The sequence below is a fragment of the Salvia miltiorrhiza genome, chromosome 3, assembly GCF_028751815.1.
Source record: "Salvia miltiorrhiza cultivar Shanhuang (shh) chromosome 3, IMPLAD_Smil_shh, whole genome shotgun sequence".
NCBI lineage: Eukaryota > Viridiplantae > Streptophyta > Magnoliopsida > Lamiales > Lamiaceae > Salvia > Salvia miltiorrhiza.
In genome coordinates this window covers 26,045,480-26,051,540 of record NC_080389.1, presented here as the reverse complement: position 1 = coordinate 26,051,540, position 6,061 = coordinate 26,045,480, and positions in this window count along the sequence as shown.

Here is a 6,061-nt window from a genome sequence, read left to right as displayed (position 1 = left end):
GTTGTGCACTCAAAAGACTCTTCCATACTGCAGGCCATAAATAATCTGCCGCCCTCTTTCCATCTTGACAAAAACGTTCTTTTTTAATTTAGTCTCTTTCAGTCGACAGCCGTTTGCTTTGCATGAATTGATAAAATGTATGATTGACTATTTTAAGTAGAGTTTCTCCAATCTGATCCTTTTAATGAAATAAGAATCAAGCAAAATTGATTTAAATGATAAAAATAATCAATAATCTTGTGATATCCTAAAGTTTCAATCCAAAAAAGTAAACAAGAAATTAATTTACTATTTTTATCTATCAAACTAATCCTTCAAAGTAATACTCGTAAGAGGATAGCTTAAGTTGTTTGGCTAAGCTTATTTTAAAGAGTATATAAATTTTTGGACCTTATAAGATATTTTAAAAGCTTTTTAAGATAATTGCATATAATATTATGAACTTTGCTCGAAATTCAATTTTCCCACGATCTTTAAAAATTTCATTTTTATCAAATACTTTAACATTTATTCAATTTCCCCACGAATTTTTTTTACCCTCAAATCGGAATTGACGTGGCACTGATGTGGCTCGCCGACACACACCATTCCGATAAATTAAACGATGCGTTTCAGTTTAAAAATTAAAACCCTCGTTTCAGCAATCAGCGCCACCCATGGGCGAAGCACCGGCGCCAACAATCGACGCCAACACTCGGCGTATTCGTTTGGAAGACTGGAAGCACGAAGCAATCAGCGTCACTGGTTTGGAAGACCTCGACACGAAAACTTCCACACTGGTTTGGAGAGGAACCCTTCGACAGATGTGGTGGAAAGGAAAGCAATCATTTTTTTCTAACGCCAAAAACAATCTTTGATTTCCTTTTGCTGGATAAAAATGAGAAATTAAAAGAAATTAGGTCTTTTTTATTATCATTTAATATTATATGTGTAATTGAAAATTCATATATATTCCACGTCAATGTCACGTGTAAAATTAAATCCAAGTCACTGCTATGTCATTTTTCCAGTCATCGGAAAAAAAAATCGTGGGGAAATTGAACAAATGTCAAAGTATTTGATAAAAAATGAAATTTTTAAAGATCGTGGGGAAAATGAATTTCGAGCAAAGTTCGTGATATTATATGCAGTTAACCCTATATATATATTTAAAATTTATAAATTGTTAAACTATTTGGATAATTGAACTTATAAGTTGGAGAGAGAATTTTTAATTAGAGAAAGAAAATCGAAAAGAAATAAAATGAGAATGATATACGATGAAAATAAAAAATCATAGTTGAGTTATTTTTGTAAAATAGGTGTTCCTTAAACTTATTTTTTGGAAAGTTTATAAGCGCTTAGAGTTTATTTTTATAATTTATAAATTTTTAAGAACTTATTTTTCAAACACTTTTAAACACTTGGAATGAGCTTAAGTTGTTTAAGAGATTATAAGAGCATCAACAATTGGGGGCTCGTTACACATGGTAGAGAATCTTACATTTTTCAATGTGGGATTCAATACTCAACTTAATGTAGCTTCACTAATTATAGTGTACTACACAAAAATGTAGGATTCAATACTCAATTTAATGTAACTTCACTATTTATAATGTACTACATATTGTAAAAAATCCTACATTTCTCAATGTGGGATTCAATAATCAACTTAATGTTGCTTCAAAATAATCCTATATTTAATTCTAATTTTTCATTATAATTTTTAATTATTATTAATATTGTAATGCATTTTTATTTTTAAAATGAAAATTAAAATTTTAAGAGTCAAGGGTGGGATCTTCCATAATAGAGGGTGGGCTCTTAAATGGTGGGAACCATATTTAAGAGCCCACCTTAACTCCCCATTCTACATGCTCTAAGCTTAGTCAAACATCCTTTTAATTTATTATGAAATAATGTGCATACAAATTTTAAGAATATTAGTTAATATTGAGATTGAAGAATGACAAAATGTATACATGTCACATATGTATATGACGAACGAAAACTATAAAATTTGCACACTTTTTTAAGATAGAGAGGGTATTAATTTACTTGGTCAACAATTGTCCTAGGCTAATCCCAGACTCCCAGTCCTCGGACTATTATGTTTTAAATTTAAGATTTAATTTTAAGAGAAATTTCTATGTTTTAAATAAATTTTTAATTTCAACATAATTATTAAAATATTTAAACAAATAACTTAATATTTTAATTTGTAACAATATGAACGTGTTCAAATTCTTACTACCAAAATTAATATAGCACAAAAACATAGTTTTGCATAAAGAAATTTTTTATACAGAGAATCCATATATATCTACATATACATTAAGGGAGTGACTTGAAACGAGGGAGAACGGACCAAAACAAAAACAATGCGCAGTGCAGTGGCCTGCACCCGCCGGGAGGTGGTGCCCGCCGACTCTAAACTACGTAGGGAAGTGGCGCCGTGAGGCTGCGACCGCCGTGTCTTGATTTTGACAGTTTTGTGCGCAAATTTAAAGAGGCGGCCAGGGCTTGCTTTTGGCATCTTTCATTCTAGTTTTTTAGAGAATTCTCTACACTCTTCATCCTTCTTCTCTAGACCAAAACATCTAGATTAGATAGATAGATGATTCATGCTCTCAATTTGAGATTTATCGTATTAATCTATTTTGTTCTTGCTCTAGTTTAATATAGTATGATTTATAGCTTTTTTACAGATTTATTCTCTTGTCTTTCAGTGTGTACTTGTTAGATATTGTTTGCCTTTGATTCTCGTTCATTGTCTAGATAATCTAGTTCTTGTTTATTGGTTTTTCTCTATTGATTTATTTCTTTTCCGAACGCTAGCTTTAGAACCACTCTAATTTTATATGCTTTCTTTTACTGCTTTATTTTACCTATTGCCTAGTTAATTTTATATGTTTTCTTTCAATTACGCGTTAGTCAATCGGATGTGGAGTTACAGACACTATCTATGTTTAGAGTGTTTAGGTTTATTTTCTCGTTTTATGTGCGTAGCATGAACCAAACCCTTTTTAGCCTTCCTTGAGAATACGACTTAGGTTGACTTGCCACCCTAGGATGACCTCGTACTATCGCGGGCGACCTGAGGTGTTCGTTTGGTCGAAACAAATTTTGGCGCCGTTGCCGGGGAGGCTTTAGGCGATTGTTTGTGTTACTCTCTTTTTCATGTTTCTTTTTCTTTTTGTTTTGGTTACTTTTCCTCTCACAGGTGCGCTTGATCGTTTTTGTGTTTTTGTTTGGATAGCGATTACCACATCTTTGGGATGGTTTTTTGCCAGTGAGGCAATATTGATTTTGTTCCATGCCAGTGGGGTTGGATTGTTTGCCTGTGAGGCAATATTGATTGTGATTCATGCCAGTGAGGCTGGATTGTTTGCCTGCAAGGCAATGTTGAGAATGATTCCATGCATGTGAGGTTGGATTGCTTGCCGATGAGGCAACGGTGTTGTTTATGCTGTGCTGGTGAGGCAGGTTGTGAATGAGTATCACTTTCCACAATCTAATACACATTTGGATAAATCATTTTCCTTATTGTTTCCCACCACTGAGTACTCTTTTTGTGCTCACCACTGAGTTTGGAGTGGCGTGGCGGAATGGGTGTGGCGAAGTTTATTTTGTGCTTATTTCTGCCTTGAACGTTAGACTTTATAATTATTAAATTCCTTTGAATCGTTTTGAGCATAAACTTGTTTTTATCCCGTGAAGTCTTTTAGTAGTTGATTTAAATTTATTTGTGAATATTGAACTTGACGTAGAAGTATTTGGTCATTTAAGGTTTGGTAAATGATTTTCTGAAATGTTGAATTTTTCTGAAATTGAACCTATTTTTGCAAATTAGGTTTTCAATTGGTTAAAATAAAGTGGTATTCATGTTCATTTACTTTTATGTCAACTTGAGCTTATAAAGAAAAATATTATTTTTGTTAAATATAAAGGAAATAAAAAGAAAAAATATAGTTTACAAATAGAGTAAAATTTTGAAGTAGCCAAAATGAAGCATAAAACACAATTTATGGCCACACATTGAAAAAACATAAATTTTGGCCATTTTTATAGCTTTGGGACGTTTTTGCCCTTAATTGGGCGGACTGGGTAGGGTCAGGAGCGCGGGTCGCGTGCCGGGTAGGATCAGGCACGCGGGTCGGGTTAGGCACTTATGGCACTATTAGTGCCATAAGTGCCAACTTGGCACTTATGGCACTAATAGTGCCATAAGTGCCAACGAAATTTTTTTTTTACTCCCCCTGCCCTGTCTACCCCCCAGACCCCCGACCCCACCCACCCCACCCACCCCCAAGCCAAAAACTTTTACTTTATTATTTTATTTTATGGCACTTATGGCACTAATAGTGCCATAAGTGCCAACGAAATTTTTTTTTTACTCCCCCTGCCCTGTCTACCCCCCAGACCCCCGACCCCACCCACCCCCAAGCCAAAAAATTTTTCTTTATTATTTTATTTTATGGCACTTATGGCACTAATAGTTCCATAAGTGCCAACGAAAATCCAAAATAAAATAAAGTAAAATGGTCTTTTTAGCACTTATGGCACTAATAGTGCCATAAGTGCCAAACATGCAGAACAAATATAGAAACAACAGCATCATCTAAACCCTAAATGGAACATTTAAACCCTAAATGGATAATCTAAACCCTAAATGGAACATCTAAACCCTAAATGGATAATCTAAACCCTAAATGGAATATCTAAACCCTAGGGGAAGTGTTTAAAAAGTTCCTTTTGGCTTGGGGGTGGGTGGGGGGGTAGGGTCGGGGGTCAGGGGGTAGGCAGGGCAGTGGGAGTAAAAAAAAAAAAAATTATTGGCATGGGGTGGGTGGGGGGGTGGGTGGGGTTGGGGGTCTGGGGGGTAGACAAGGCAGGGGAAGTAAAAAAAAAATAAAAAATTTTGGCTTGGGGTGGGTGGTGGGGGGGTGGGTGGGGTCGGGGGTCTGGGGGGTAGACAAGGCAGGGGAAATAAAAAAAAAAATTTGGCTTGGGGGTGGGTGGTGGGGGGGGTGGGTGGGTGGGTGGGGGGTGGGTGGAGTCGGGGGTCTGGGGGGGTAGACAAGGCAGGGGAAGTAAAAAAAAAAAAAAAATTTGGCTTGGGGGTGGGTGGTGGTGGGGGGGTGGGTGGGGTCGGGGGTCTGGGGTCTGGGGGGTAGACAAGGCAGAGGAAGTAAATTTTTTTTTTTTTTTTTGGCTTGGGGTCGGGGGTCTGGGGGGTAGACAAGCAGGGGAAGTAAATTTTTTTTTTTTTTTTTTTGGCTTGGGGGGGTGGGGGGGGTCGGGGGTCTGGGGGGTAGACAAGGCATGGGTTAATCCCTAAATCTGGATCCGGGTCAAAGAAAGTTGTTGGATCTATTGGGTTAAAGGGTAAATTAGGTAGAGCACATAAAAGATGGCCAAATATTGATGTTTTAAATTTTGTGGACAAAATTTAAGTTTCAATCACCAATAGGGCCATCCGGCCCTATTGTTTCTTACAAATAAACCTTCAATTTTATCATAACTACAAAATTGTCATTCTATTTTAAAATTGATTTTCAATTGAAAGTTGCCAAAACACATATTAAGAAGGCAAGAAAACTTACATTTAAAATATTATTAATTATTTTATCCAAATATTAAACAAAAATATTGAATAGAGACAATGGAAAAAATATGAATAGTATACTCTTACATTTTGAAATTAAACACTTACTGGAAAACAAAGAAAAAAGTTAAATGAAATATTTATTAATATTGGAAGGGAGAATAAGACAACAACCATAATCTACACGGACAACATATTAACGTTAAAAAAAAAACATTACCTTTGAATGTAGTGGGAAATAAAAAATTTCAAGTAAATTTTACCTGCAATAAATGAAGTCTCCAAGTGGTAAATCATTAAATTCGCAGCTCGAGAGCATAACAACTTTTTTTCGTTATTTGATTCAAACAAAATTACAATACTTTCTTTTTCTGAATATTTATCTTTTACTTTCAATTTAATTACTATTAAGCATTTGAATCAAGTGAAAATTTGTCATCTCATCTTAATTTTTATCTATTTTAACAAGAATGA